Here is a 14,608-nt window from a genome sequence, read left to right as displayed (position 1 = left end):
GTGATAAGCCACCGAACACCCAGTACTATGTTGGTGTCTGGAATATTGACCACAAAGAAATGGTCAGTCAGTGTGTAGGTTCCCATCGTCACTGATAACTTTGGAACATAACGAGCACACACCATGGTCTGATCTCCTGGGACCAAAACTAAAAATCCATCGAAGCTCTCTGTCTGTATAGCTCAACCATTTGTGCATCGATGAAGTTGTGGGTTGCCCCACTATCAACCAAAACTGATACTCGCTGGCCACGTACTGTCCCCCGTACGCATAGCGTCAAATACTTCGGAACTCCTCGCAATGCTGCAAGGGCCCCTCCGGTAGGTGCAAAAGCTGCACCACCTATTACTGGTAGTGGAGGTGGCAAAGGATCCTACGCGACATGACTATCTCTTACCTCCACGTCATCCTCCTCATCCTCTTCCCCATTGCTCTCAGAGAAGACCTCAATAAAATGTGCTTTGCCAGCAGCACATCTATGTCCTGGTGCCCACAGCTCCTGACAAGTAAAGCACAACCGCTTCTTCTTCAGCTCACTCCTGGCATCATCATCAATCTGTGCTCGTCCTAGATTCCCCTTTGGAGGCGGAATCCTCACGTCCTTCCCCTTAGGCTTGAAATCCTGTCTCTAGGGGTAAGGTGTCTGGGTCCTAGGTAATGCATCCTATAAGTCCCGAGTCTTGCTAATAGCTTCCTGGAGTGTGGATGGTCTAGTGGATCGAACTAGACCCCGAAGTGGCTCTGCTAACCCATCAACATACATGTAGATCCTTCGTGTCGCAGATAGATCCGGCACCATCATTGAAACCCTCAAGAAGTCTGCAATGTAGGTCTCTGGGCTCTTGGTCTATTTGAGCCTCGTCAGCTCAACAACGTGCTGTTCCGGATCCCTCCAGTCAAATCTCTCCATCAATATCCTGGTGAACTCGGCATATGTCGTTACTGTGGAGTGTCCGAGTGTAACCATCCCATGGAACCACCAGTCCTGGGCCTCACCATCGAAATGTAATGTCGCCACCTTGATGGCCTATATCTCCGACATCTGGTTAAGCTAGAAATAGATGTCTAGCTTCTCCACCCAAGACCTTGCTGAACTGTTTGATGAACCATCAAATATAGGCAAGTGGAATCTACTAGCTGTGCAGTGGGTGTCCCCATCATGATAATGCCGGTGTCCTCTATGATGGTCGCGGGGTCTACTATCCCATCGGAGCTGAACAAAGTATCTGAATGAGAGAGCATCCCTGAACTCTTGCCCATAGGCCTGGTACTCTGCAAAATAATCGCCCATATGACCTGGCTCTGTCTCCTGCTAGGCTCCGACCCCCATGTCTGCTCCTAGGAAAGTGGGCATAGTAGAGCATGTAGGGGCATATGAGGCCATCTACTGAGTAGTATCACGCTGAGTGGCACCCTGCTCTGGAAAATGGTGGGATGTACCCGATCCCTCATGAACCTGGAAAATTCGTGGGTTCTCATGCTGTCTAGCCTCCACTACTGTGAATCTCTGCCCCATCACCTTGATCTGCCTCGGTAGATCCTGCACTGATTTGAGGAGTATGTTCACAAATCTCTTCCCATCCTCATCTACCATCGGATCCTCCTGTTCTGCATCCACCACAAGCTCCTCCTGTTCTGTGTCCACCACCCGAACACAGTCCCCTTCCCCATAGGTGTTCTCCAACCTACACTCAGTGTCTCTGTATTTCCTACCTCTATAACAGATGTAGGGCTTTTCCCCCGGTGTCATAGATTGCTAGCTCCACAGGCTAAGCCAGATCTATGCTCTGATACCACTGTAATATCCCATTTCAGGGATATTCCCCAAAACCCCAATAAACTCCAACCAAATACGTGCAAGTGATATAGTAACCAGGAAGCTCAAAGTGATATAAATAACAGTAATGAAACATACAATAATATAAACACGGAATACAAGCAGATAATCAAGAAATGCAAAGAGAAATGCTAAGCCATTTTATTATACTGAGTAATGGAAAGAGTACATGAGGTGATCCAGAAGATAGCACCTCGAATTGCACATGGCAAGTGAAGAAATACACTCAGAATAGTAAAGGAATGGCCTCTCTCTGAACTGTGTCCAAGCTGTCGGAGAACTGTTGTGCTGCTGCTACTGCTGGAACCAAATGAGGATTTGGGGTTGTTCCCCTCAGAAAATTCTGAAACTCTGGAATCAACCTCTTCTCAATAAAAACAGAAAATCCCATAAAGCTTTTCTCAAATGGTTGACCCTTGAAAATCACCCCCTTGGGGATCTACGCTGTCCCTCTAGACTCTACGCTGCCACTAAAGAGAACCCTCCAAAAATTAGCTCGAAACTTTGCCAAAATCCTCCAATAAGCAAGGGTCTATCCCTTGCTCAATATCCCAGCTCAAATCCTACACAAAACCCCAATCTGGAACTCCTGCCAAAAGTAACTGTGTCCATCTCTCAAGACTGCACAGTCATCAAAATGCTCAGTTCCTCCTCAACTCCAAAGATCAATTCTCCTGCAAAGACTGCTGAAAACTACCTTGCCTAAGCAAGCACTTGAAGTCCCCTGGGGCTAAGGGTGAGATCTCCGAACGGAGAGACTCGATGCACTAAACAGTGCTGCAGATAGGCTAAACAACCAGCGTGCTCTGAGTCGACATGAATAGCTCAAATTCACATAATCAAATGACAAAATGATGAGGCTCCTCTCTCCTTTATAGCGCTGGCCTCTCTCAATCACAAGGCCCACCTCCTCCAACGTAGCCTTTCTCTTGCCACGTGTTCCTCTCCATCTGCGTAGTCCTTCCAATTGTCTACATGGGCCCCTCCTCTACGTGGTTCTTTGGCCCCCTTGGCTCCCCCTTTAAGTTACAACATTGTGCTACTAGGGAGTGACTTTATTCCAAAAGTGAGTTATGACCCCCTTTTCTCACCTTTTTATTTATAAATAACTATAGAAGGAAAAATTGACCAAAATCAAATATTCCAATTAGCCATGGCTAATTAGGAATATTACACATTTCCTTTAGCTGCAACTTCAACTCTACCAACTTATTAGTGCTCATCCTGTAAGGTGCTTTCAATGCTGGAGCTGCCCCTGGTACCAACTTAATAGAAAATTCTACCTCCATGTGAGGTGGAATGTCTGAAATGTCCTCAGGAAATACATCCCGAAACTGCTGCAATATAGGGTACCTACTCAACACATCCACATCCTCAACCGCCTTACCCTTGTCACTGGAAATGTGTATTGCAAACATCACACAACCTTTTCTTCAACTACGCTTAGCCTGCATAGCGGTAACCATGGTCACTGATGTAGGCTTCTTCTTTCCTTGCAAGGTCCTCTTTTCCCTACTATCATCCACACACTTAATGGCCTTGTCGAATCAACCCACTTTGGTTCTGTGAAGATATGGCCAATCTATACCTAAAAGCATACTATATGAACCCAATGGGAACACATTCAAATGTGTTGCTGTAGAATTACCATTTAACTCAAATGCACAAGATCTTACCCAATGGTGAACTCACTTCTTTTTACCTGTAACCAAATGTACCAACCAAGATTCTGCATGCACTTATCCACCAAGTTAGGATTAATATAACTATAGTTAGATCCATGATCAATCAAAATAGAAACAACTTGATCACAAAGCTTACCGTCCATCTCAATGATTGATGCCTTATGATTCGCTTGCCTATTGTCCACAACTGTATAAATATGAGGAATGCTATAACCAACATCACTAACTGTATGCGCCTCCTGAGCATTATAGATCTGGGGTCTACCACCACTCTGATTTTGTGGACAAACCCTCTTACGATGATCCTTACCACATATCCAACATTGCAATGGTTCCCTACCACCACCTCTAGCTTGTTGCTCTCCATGTCCCTTCTCAGTTGTATTATATCTCTTGTAAGGAATTGCATTATCTTTCTCACTTGCATCGTGAGGTCTTCTCTGGTTTGGTGGCCATTTCTGTGGACTAGAATTGCCAGTTCTGTGCTAGCAACCCCAAGAATTAAGCCACTTTTCTAGCTCAAAACCTGGCCTCTACCCAGAACTTGCTGTAACTTCAAGAATCCATTAAAAATATAATAATAATGCTGATCAATCAAAAATCACCCTCAAGACTAGGCCTAAGAATCCCTAATTGGGATTAACATTTTGTCAAGCACTTGGCATCAATGCAACCTACATGTCTACGATACAAGACAAAGCATAAATGACTGAAAAAGCTTATGAAACATAACCAAAATGATCACCTCCTTCTCCATTGAACTACTACATCATCAATTAGGTCTTGCATCCATCCATTTAACAATTACAAGTAAATATATGAAATAACCATGACATGAACCAGTCATTCAACCATGCTTATAACCAACATAAAACCATATAAATATTAGAGATATGGCAGTAATTAAATCCACATATAAACCAGTGCAAAAGTGAGAGAACTTAGCTTTTAATAATCATCGGAAAATCTGACTAGGTTTAGGACTTCCATGTACCACCCGTCCATAGACATGGCTAAACCAAATCTCGCTTTCAGCAAGTCACCCTTGTGCCATATTCCAAGCATGAATGTGGGATCTCATAGAACAACCAATGCAAGAACAACCAAGGGAATCCATAGGTTAAACCACCTCCACCCTCATCTAACCATGAACACACCAAAAACGGTGCTTCGATCAAAACCAAATAGAACTTGGAATTCCATCTGGAATCCATCACTATCCTTGAGGAATTTTCTATCCCCTTGTCTCTTAGGCTTTACTACAATCCAAACCCAGATCACTAGGCCCTAAACCGAGACTTCTCCCTCAGGCTTTACCACATATCCCACCAAAATCGATCAAGGGATTCCTAGGCCTTTGGGAATGGACCTTGAGACCACCTCCACCGCGGATTCCAAAATCCATCTGGCGATTCCAAAGTTTGAAAACCAAAATAAGCATCCCAATATGCCATGGCATCCAAAAAAATTCTAGGCTAGGCTGAAATCCACTGTCATAACCTAGCAAAACCATGCCACCGACAGTAAGAGAACCATACACCAACATGAAAATCCATGCATGTCCAAACCAGCTAGGAAATCACACATGAAAAACATTACGTGCTAGTATTTTTGCTGAAGGTACTTGAGTCTTGCTTTCCTTTCCTTGATCCTTGCTTTATTTTATTTCCAATTCCTTGCTTTCCCTTTCCTTTGCTCCAAACTAGAGTGCTCCAAGAAAAATCTAAGTGACCAAGAGAGTGAGAGAGAGAGAGAATATTGAGAGAGCTGCAAACCTGAACTTGACAAAAGCCATTAACTGATCCTCATAATCCTTTTTATGCATGACGCTTCTAATTTCTTCATTTTCCATTGTTTTTCTTCAATTTCATCCTCACATGAAACCTGTGACCTTTTACCTTCATTTTCTACTAATTTCTTTTATTTTCATAAATAAATGTGCCAAAATGCCCTTTTTTCCTTTTAATGCCTTTGCCTTAGCCTTTTCCAATTTCCTTAGCCAAAACACACATCAATGATGCCCAATAGGATATATTTTCCCAACATTAAGCTTGGAATAAGTGTCCCTTAACCATGGTCTTATTCTTCCTTTATTAACTTTTATTACATGAACTTTTCACTAGGGCTGTTACAGACTTGCTCTGATACAAAACTTGATCTAGATCTTTTAATTCAAGGATGCATACATAATTGCATATAAAATAACATTTAACCAAGTAACTTAAACACATGAAAAGAAGAGGAAATCAAAAGCAACCATGAGATCAAAGGCACAAAATGATTTGATTACAGAATTCACCCAGTGTGGGCTACATATCCGGGCTCAGCTCAAAGTGGGGAGACCTATTTCATTAAATGAAAACAAAAATTAAGTACAATCAAATTTACATAAATGACCTTTATACCTCCATTTTTTGACATGGACTGAAAAAAAGCTCAGATGTAGAAACATACATCACCATTCGATTCACGGCATGAAATCGTGTCAAATGACTATAAACTTTACCATATTCTGAGAAAGTGTCCTCTAGATCTCTAAGGAATGTTTAGATTCCCTCAATATTTCATACAAAAAATATTCTCCCAAGATTCCCTAAGAATCTTTCACAATTTTCGTGCACGCTTGGGCGCAGTTCTGACTTGGGCGCTCCTAGTTCTGCTTGTAAATTTGTTCCCCATTGTTGTGGCTCCACCACTCCTCTCTGATCAAATGGTGAGTGTGGTTTAGGCACTAAAGCATGGGCAGATGTTCCTACGTAAGTTTTTTGACTTGTTGGCAATTGAGCGCATTTAGTTACAACCCGCTTGAGGATAAATCCCACGACTCTCGGATTAATGCAATGTTGTGGTTTTTAATACTTGACGGTTCTTGTTTCTATGTTGTTGTATGGTTGACAATGTTAAATTTTGGGTTGCCTGTTGGCGAGCCGACCCACCTGGTCCGGGCAAGTTCGAACCCCGTCGACCTCCCTACACATGGCTTCATGCCACCGTATTTGAATATATCTATATATATATATATATATATATATATATATATAGTGGGGTTGGTGGCCTGCTAACTGATTTTTATTATGGATTTAAGACATATGTGGTTTATATCTTCTAATTTAGAAACCAGAGAACCCACAGTAAAAACCATTTTTCGTCAATGTTTCAAATCCCAACAGGGATCCATCATCAGGACATTCTTGAATGATGATAGTAGAAGAGCTTGAATGAGGGTATTAAATAGTTTTTAATAATTTGAAGTGATAAGGTTTAAATGAATGTCGGCTGTTTTAATCATCTTTATTTATTAATATCCTTATTTTTAAATAATTTTAAGTATTTTAAAGTATTTTCAAAAAATTATTTATTAATGTAATAATAAATAAATACTTTGATTATTTAATCTTAACTACTAAATGTTTACATTTATTATTAAAAGTGTAATACTGTTAATAGATTCAATAGAAATAATAATTTTGATAGAAATAATAATTAATCAAAATTATTATAGTAAATATTTTTATTTACATTAAATATTAGTATTAATATTTAATAATAATATCCGAATATATAAATATTTAAATTATTATTACTAAAAAATAATATTAGTGTATTAATATTAAATATTAAAAACTAAAAAATATATTAATATTAATAATAATATTAATGTATTAATAATAATTAATAATTAATAACTAATAATTAATGCTAATATTAATGCTAATGCATTAATAATAATTAATAGCTAATAATTAATAATAATATTAATGTTAATGAATTAATAATATTTAATAATTAATATCTAATAATTAATAATAATATTAATGTTAATGTATTAATACTCATTAATAATTAATAACTAATAATTAATGATAATATTAATGTTAATGTATTAATAATAATTAATAATTAATAATAATATTAATGTTAATGTATTAATAATAATTAATAATTAATAATAATAATATTAATGTATTAATAATAATTAATAATAATAATAATGTATTAATAATAATTAATAATTAATAACTAATGATAATAATAATAATTTTAATGTTAATGTATTTTTTTTTCTAAATAAAACTACTCTATTCACATTAAAGGTGTACAATTATATCAAGACCGAAGTCTAAGGCAACTGCCTAGAAGAAGAGGCAGATAGAAACAGAAAAATTGTCGAAGATAGAGAATTTGGACGAGACCCCGTTATGCAATCCCACGCAGGGGAACCAGTGTTAACCTTCTTGACCTTACCGATTTTACAGAGATTCCAAAAAACTTGCATTTTGAACCCTGGCTTATTAGCATTAACAAAAATTATCAGAAGTAATAAAAATGCCCTCTATAATGGGCCGCATAACCTGAGACAAAGATGCAGAGAATGAACTAAGCATTTGGAGGCTCCTCCACGATTCTGCACCAGCCAACGTCACACGGATCCTGAGCACGAGCAGCATCATTCACAGACGGACCCGGGGCCGCTGGCTCCATCACCATGTCAATAGCATTGCTCACAGGAACCTCCAGAGCCCGCAAAGAGCATGGATTCGGCACAGAGACTAAGCCAGGGCCCTCCTGATGAGAGCTGGGCTCTCCCACCTCCTGGGCTTCCTCGAGAAAGAGCACTGAAACATGAGTAGTAATCCTGGGACAATTCAGGGTGCAATTGAAAGTGAAGATCGCAGAGCTGAAAGAGGGAGAGGACGAAGAGTCTGGAGGACGGGGCTCAAGGTAATGGCTAGGTAGAAGAAAATGCCCTCTCCCACTGTGAATGCGAGGGTAATGGCCAAAAATGAAATCGTTGGAGGGAGAATTGGAGGACGGGCTAGAGGACGCCCGCCGAGGGGTGCCTCTGTGGCATCTCATCCTATGGCGAAGACGGGGCATAACGAAAGCAACAACGACTTTGTGGGAACAAGATCGAGCAACCACAAAAGAAAAACACAGGCTGATCAAGCGAACAACCAGACGGGAGCCAAAAGCCTTAGAGAGAATCCAGGGAACTGACTGAGGTAGCTCCGCAGGTCTACCAGAGCAGGAACCCAGCTTCGTCGCACCTATCAAGCCGCTTGAGCCAGCATTCACCAGGCCATAACCCGACCAACACAACATTAGAGGCTCTAGAACGATCCCATGGTGGAGGCTAGATTTATTACCCTCTCCCCTGCCTCGAATTGCTCCCGCCATTACTATGGCATTCAAGAGAGCCGAGATCTAGAGAAGATCAGAGCGTGCGGAGGTGAAAGACATATCGAAGGACAGACTGGTAGTATCCAAGTCGCCTGCAGTAAAGCCCTTAAACGCAGCGATGCCCACATGCCGATGATCATCCGTCGACTGGTTATTAACTTTGTTGTACAGGGCGGGCATGTGGCGACCCTTCTCACCCCACCTCTGTCCCATTACATTAACCATCTAGCTGGACACCTGCATCCGGGGATTAATGTTAATGTATTAATAATAATTAATAATTAATAACTAATAATTAATAATAATATTAATGTTAATGTATTAATAATAATTAATAATTAATAATAATATTAATGTAAATGTTATAATTCCTACCTAATAGAATTGAAAATTAATATTATGGAGAGTAACAGTGAAACTACTAACTACTAATTGCTAGAAAAGGAGAGAGAAATCTACCCACTGAGCTCTATACCTGGGATGTACTGGCGATCTTAATTTCTCTGATTAAGGGAAGCCAACTTCCACTAATCTCAATACCATTGTCCCTGTTGAGATTATGTGGATGTTTGATAATCTCAATAGGGACAATGGTATTGAGATTAGTGGAAGTTGGCTTCCCTTAATCAGAGAAATTAAGATCACCAGTATATCCTAGGTATAGAGCTCTGTGGGTAGATTTCTCTCTCCTTTTCTAGCAATTAGTAGCTAGTAGTTTCACTGTTACTCTCCATATTATTAATTTCAGTTCTATTAGGTAGGAATTATAACATTTACATTAATATTATTATTAATTATTAGCTATTAATTATTTTTAATACATTAACATTAATATTATTAATCATTATTAATACATTAACATTAATATTATCATTTATTATTAGTTATTAATTATTAATCAGTATTAATACAGTAACATTAATATTATTATTAATTATTAAATATTATTAATACATTAGCATTAATATTAATATTAATTATTCGTTATTAAATATTAATTATTATTAATACATTAGCATTAATATTATCATTAATTATTAGTTATTAATTATTATTAATACATTAACATTATTATTAATATTAATATATTTTTAGTTTTTAATATTTAATATTTATTATTAATACACTAATTAGTAATAATAATTTAAATATTTATATATTCACATATTATTAATAAATATTAATACTAATATTTAATGTAAATAAAAATATTTACTATAATAATTTTGATTAATTATTATTTCTATTGAATCTATTAACATTATTACACTCTTAGTAATAAATTTAAACATTTAGTAGTTAAGATTAAATAATTAAAGATTAAATAATCAAAGTATTTATTTATTATTGCATTAATAAATAATCTTTTGAAAATACTTTAAAATACTTAAAATTATTTAAAAATAAGGATATTAATAAATAAAAATGATTAAAACAACAGACATCCATTTAAACCTTCTCACTTCAAACTATTAAAAATTATTTAATACCCTCATTCAAGCTTTCTACTATCATCATTCAAGAATGTCCTGATGATGGATTCCTGTTAGGATTTGAAACGTTGACGAAAAATGGTTTTTACTATGGGTTCTCCGGTTTCTAAATTAGATGATTTTTATTATTATTATTTTTTTTAAATTTTTTGTCGTATAACCCATATTAGCTAAAAATATTCTGCTAAGTTTTGAGGGTCAGTGGAAAAATTAAAGAGGTGACAAATTCTCCCATTCTGACCATCAGATTCGATGCACCAACCCTTTGCCAAATTGTTTCCTCGTTAGTGACTGCCACTTGCCCTAGTTTGACTAGAACTTTGACTGTGGAAATCTTGGGCATACAAACTCTAATTTGAGTGTTGTTCATGCCGTTGGAATAAGGACATTGAGCACTATGATCTGGTACTAGTTTCACTTCAATCCGATGACTTTGATTTTTGAGTTTTTTTTAAGGCCACTTCTATTTCTAGAGCCAGCCAGACCAGTTCGACTTTGAGATTAGGTATATTAAGGGTAAGGAGAATAATGTTGCAGGTTCTATTTGTAGGAAGATACAAGTAAATCATATAGCAACTATGAGATCCTATGGGACAGATCTACACGATAGGATCTTTCAGGAAAGTCAGCAAGATGTCAGGTATATGGAGCTTAGGCACGAGTTATAATAGAATGTAGGTACATGTATAGGTACAGGTGCACGAGATGTGGACTATTGTCTCACAAGTATTGGTCAGGTTTAGAGACAAGATATATGTTCCAAACAATAGTAATTTCAGGAAGGTGATCTTGAGGGAGTTTCATGCGAAACCATATTCAGGTCACCCAAGCTATCAGAAGACACTGACAACAGTGAGGAAGTTTTACTATTGGCCGAATTTGAATAAAGACATGGCATAGTTTGTGGCTAGGTGCTTGGATTGTAAGCAAGTAAAGGCAGAGTGTAAGCATCCAGGTTGACTACTACAATTGATTCTGATTCCAAAGTGGAAATGGGAGGTCATTTCCATGGACTTTATCACAAGTTTACCAAGGATATCTAGACAACATGATTCCATCATGGTCGTGGAGGACATGTTGACAAAGGCTGCACACTTCATTCCAGTGAAGTCTACATACTCAACAAATGATGTAGCACAAGTCTTCATCAAGGATGTGGTCAGATTACATGGTGTTCTGAAAAATATTGTGTTAGACAGGGATTAGAAGTTCACTTCCAAGTTTTGGAAGGAGTTATATGCAGGTTTGGGCACAAAGTTGGTCGTTAGTACAACTTATCATCCGCAAATAGATGGACATATAGAGAGGGTCAACATGATATTGGAGGACATGTTGAGGATGTATGTGATGCACCAACAATGAAAGTGGGAAGTGTACCTTCCACTAATAGAGTTTGATTACAACAATGGGTATCAGGAGTATTTGAGGATGAGTATATTAGAGGCATTATATGAGTGGAGTTGAAATACTCCCATCAATTCGACTCATCCAGTTAACAGGGTGTTGATTGGACTAGGCATGTTGGTGGAAATGGAATAGGAAATGTAGGTAATCAGGAAGAATCAGAACATATTGTTTAAGGAGTTTTAGGTTGGGGAGCAGGTGTACTTTCTCATCAAACAGAAGAAGAGCTCCCTGTAGATTGGATCATGTGCCAAGTTAGCACCTTGATTTTGTGGACCTTTCAAGATTCTTGAGAGGATTGGGCTAGTATCATATAAACTTGCACTACCTCCAACAGTGAAAGTCCATGATGTTTTCCATGTGTCATTTCTTGAGAAGTATGTTAAAGGTGTTGATCATGTGATTGATTGGTTTGTGTTGTAGGTGGGGCCAGAAGGAGAATTCTAGCCGAAACCTCAATGCATTTTGCAGAGAAATATGCCATGCTCTAGAACCGAGCAATCAAGCAGGTTAAAGTGCAGTGGAAGCACTTTGGGCTTGATGAAGCTACATGGGAGACGACTGATCATATGTGGGCCATGTATCCTTCTCTATTCGTTGGTTGAGCGAATGCTTTTGTATATATATTTGGTATATGGTTTGGTATGATGTTTTGGTATATGTACATATGTATATGGATGTAAATACTGCCATGAGTTGTGTTATAAAGCTCCAATAAGCGGTATGGGTGTCATTTCATTATGGTTGTCATGTTGGTTTGATTCTTAGCAATTTGATCATTATAAACACTGCATCAAGCTAAGTTATAAAGCTCCATGGCAGTATGTTTTTCTTATAGACGTCTTGTTGGTTGTAGGTGTCGTTGAACACAAAGGATGGTGTTCCCCCAAGGGGGAGGGTTCTGTAACAAGTTAACAACCCTGATAAAAAATCCATGTAAAAACTAATAAAGGTAAAATAAGATCTTGGTCATGGGACACGTATTCCAAGTTGAATGTTGGGAAAAAAATAGTGATGGGGATCACTTGTGATTAATTAATGGCTAAGGAAATTGGCAAAGGAAATAACAAAGGCTTTAGAAATGCACGAGGCATTTATTAGCATTTTATTTATGAGAATAATGGAAATTAGGAGAAAACGAAGGTGAACGATAATAGGTTTCATGTGAGGAGGAAAATGAAAGAAAATAATGGAAAATAATGGAAATGAAGAAAATAGACGCCTCAATGATAAAAAGGCTTCTGAGGATCAATTTGTAACCTTTTGGCAGTTTAGTTTTGGAGATCTCTCTATTGTCTCTCTCTCTCATACTCTTGGGCACTTAGAGTTTTCTTGGATCTCGCTTGGAGGAGTGTGGCATACTTGGAGTTTTGGAGTAAGAAGGAAAATTAAGAGTAGGAAAGCACAAGAGGACATCAAGATTAGCAACTACAACAAGTTTTTCTTGTAGGTACTGAGTTGCATGTATGTTTTCCTCACTAGTTTTGGCATGCATGGCATATGCATGTGGTTTCTTGGTTATGATCTATTATTGACATGAAGGATTTCCTGGCTTGACAGTGGATTTGCCTAGCCTTTCCATTTCCTGGATAACCATGGTGTTGTAGGTTCATTTCTTTTTTTTTAGTTGGTTCTCATGTTCCTTTAGCTATAGGTTGAGTAACTAGTTCCTGGAGACTTAGTTGGAAAAATGCTTTAGAGCCCTATAACAGCTTGGGTTGAGTTACTAGTCCTAGAGCCTTGGTTGGAGAATATCTCTAGAGCCCTTGGTGGGTTGAGTTACTAGTCATGGAGCCTCAGTTGTACAAACTATCTAGAGCCCGACAAAAACTGTGGGTTAAGTTACTAGTCTTGGAGCCTTGGTTGGAACAAACACTTTGGAGCCCTAGGCAACTTGGGTAGAGACCAATCTAGTGATGGTTAGTGATGTCTAACCGTGAGGTGGAATCACTAGTTGAGGGTTGAGTTGGGTTGACCTCTAGAAGCCCTGGATGGTTTTGATTGATTTGTTTTATGAGATCCCACATTCATCCTTTGAATATGGCATGAGGGTGAATGGCTTAAAGAAAGATTTGGTTCAAGCTAGTCTACGTTCGGGTGTTTCATGGAATTCCCATACTTGGTTGGCTTATGAAATCATCAATAAGATCTCTCTTTATCCTTGGTATTTTATGAGTAAATATACTTGTTTATATGTGGCTTATATGTCTATTATATTCTTGATATTTATGTTGGTTATATGTTGGTTATGAATGAGTTTTATGGAAATGAAAATGTATGGCTCTCATCATGTTTTGGTTAATCATTGAATGTACAATGAATATGTGACTTAATACATGGTAATGTAGTTATTGTGATGAGGCATCAATGCTTCTTAGTGATTCTCAGATATGTTGTTTAAACCTGTAGAATGCATATTTCTGACATGTTTGATAAAATATCTGTCATGGCTAGTAGGGGTCTAGTCAAGTCCTTATTCAAGTAATTACATTTGCATCATTATTCTGTTGTTATCTTTCATTTTTGGAAGTGTCATGGAGTTTTGGGCCTAAAAAAGTGGCACATAATTTGGAGTCGCAGGCACATAATTTCTTGGGAAAGTTCCCAGTCACAGGCATACCCATGTTGTGTGAGCGACTGGATGGTCCCAATCGCACTCCTTCCCATTTCATGGGAGGGAATGTGGGATTAATGCAGAAAAATGTTATTTTGACTTAGGGGCTAGTCACCTGGAAGGTATGGATGACTCCTGGGGTTCCATAGTATGTTTAAAAGGTTGTGTAGTGTGTTCCGTCAGTTCTACTTCCTTAACTGACACATGGGGAGTTGAACCATATCATAGTAACTCTTCATCGCATTTTTACCCCGATTGGTCAGTTACTTGGGTAGATGTGGGAGGAGGGTGGTTACAGTTGATATAAGGTCACATGTGACAATCAATCCACTTGTTTCACAATTCATTAAATCACAGGTAGACATGAGGCTTTATAGTCATCGATAAATAAGAT

This window comes from Pinus tabuliformis, chromosome 5_2 (assembly GCF_031772625.1).
Source record: "Pinus tabuliformis cultivar Carrire ecotype Pingquan chromosome 5_2, CPIR1, whole genome shotgun sequence".
Lineage (NCBI taxonomy): Eukaryota > Viridiplantae > Streptophyta > Pinopsida > Pinales > Pinaceae > Pinus > Pinus tabuliformis.
Note: the sequence above shows the minus strand (reverse complement) of the source record.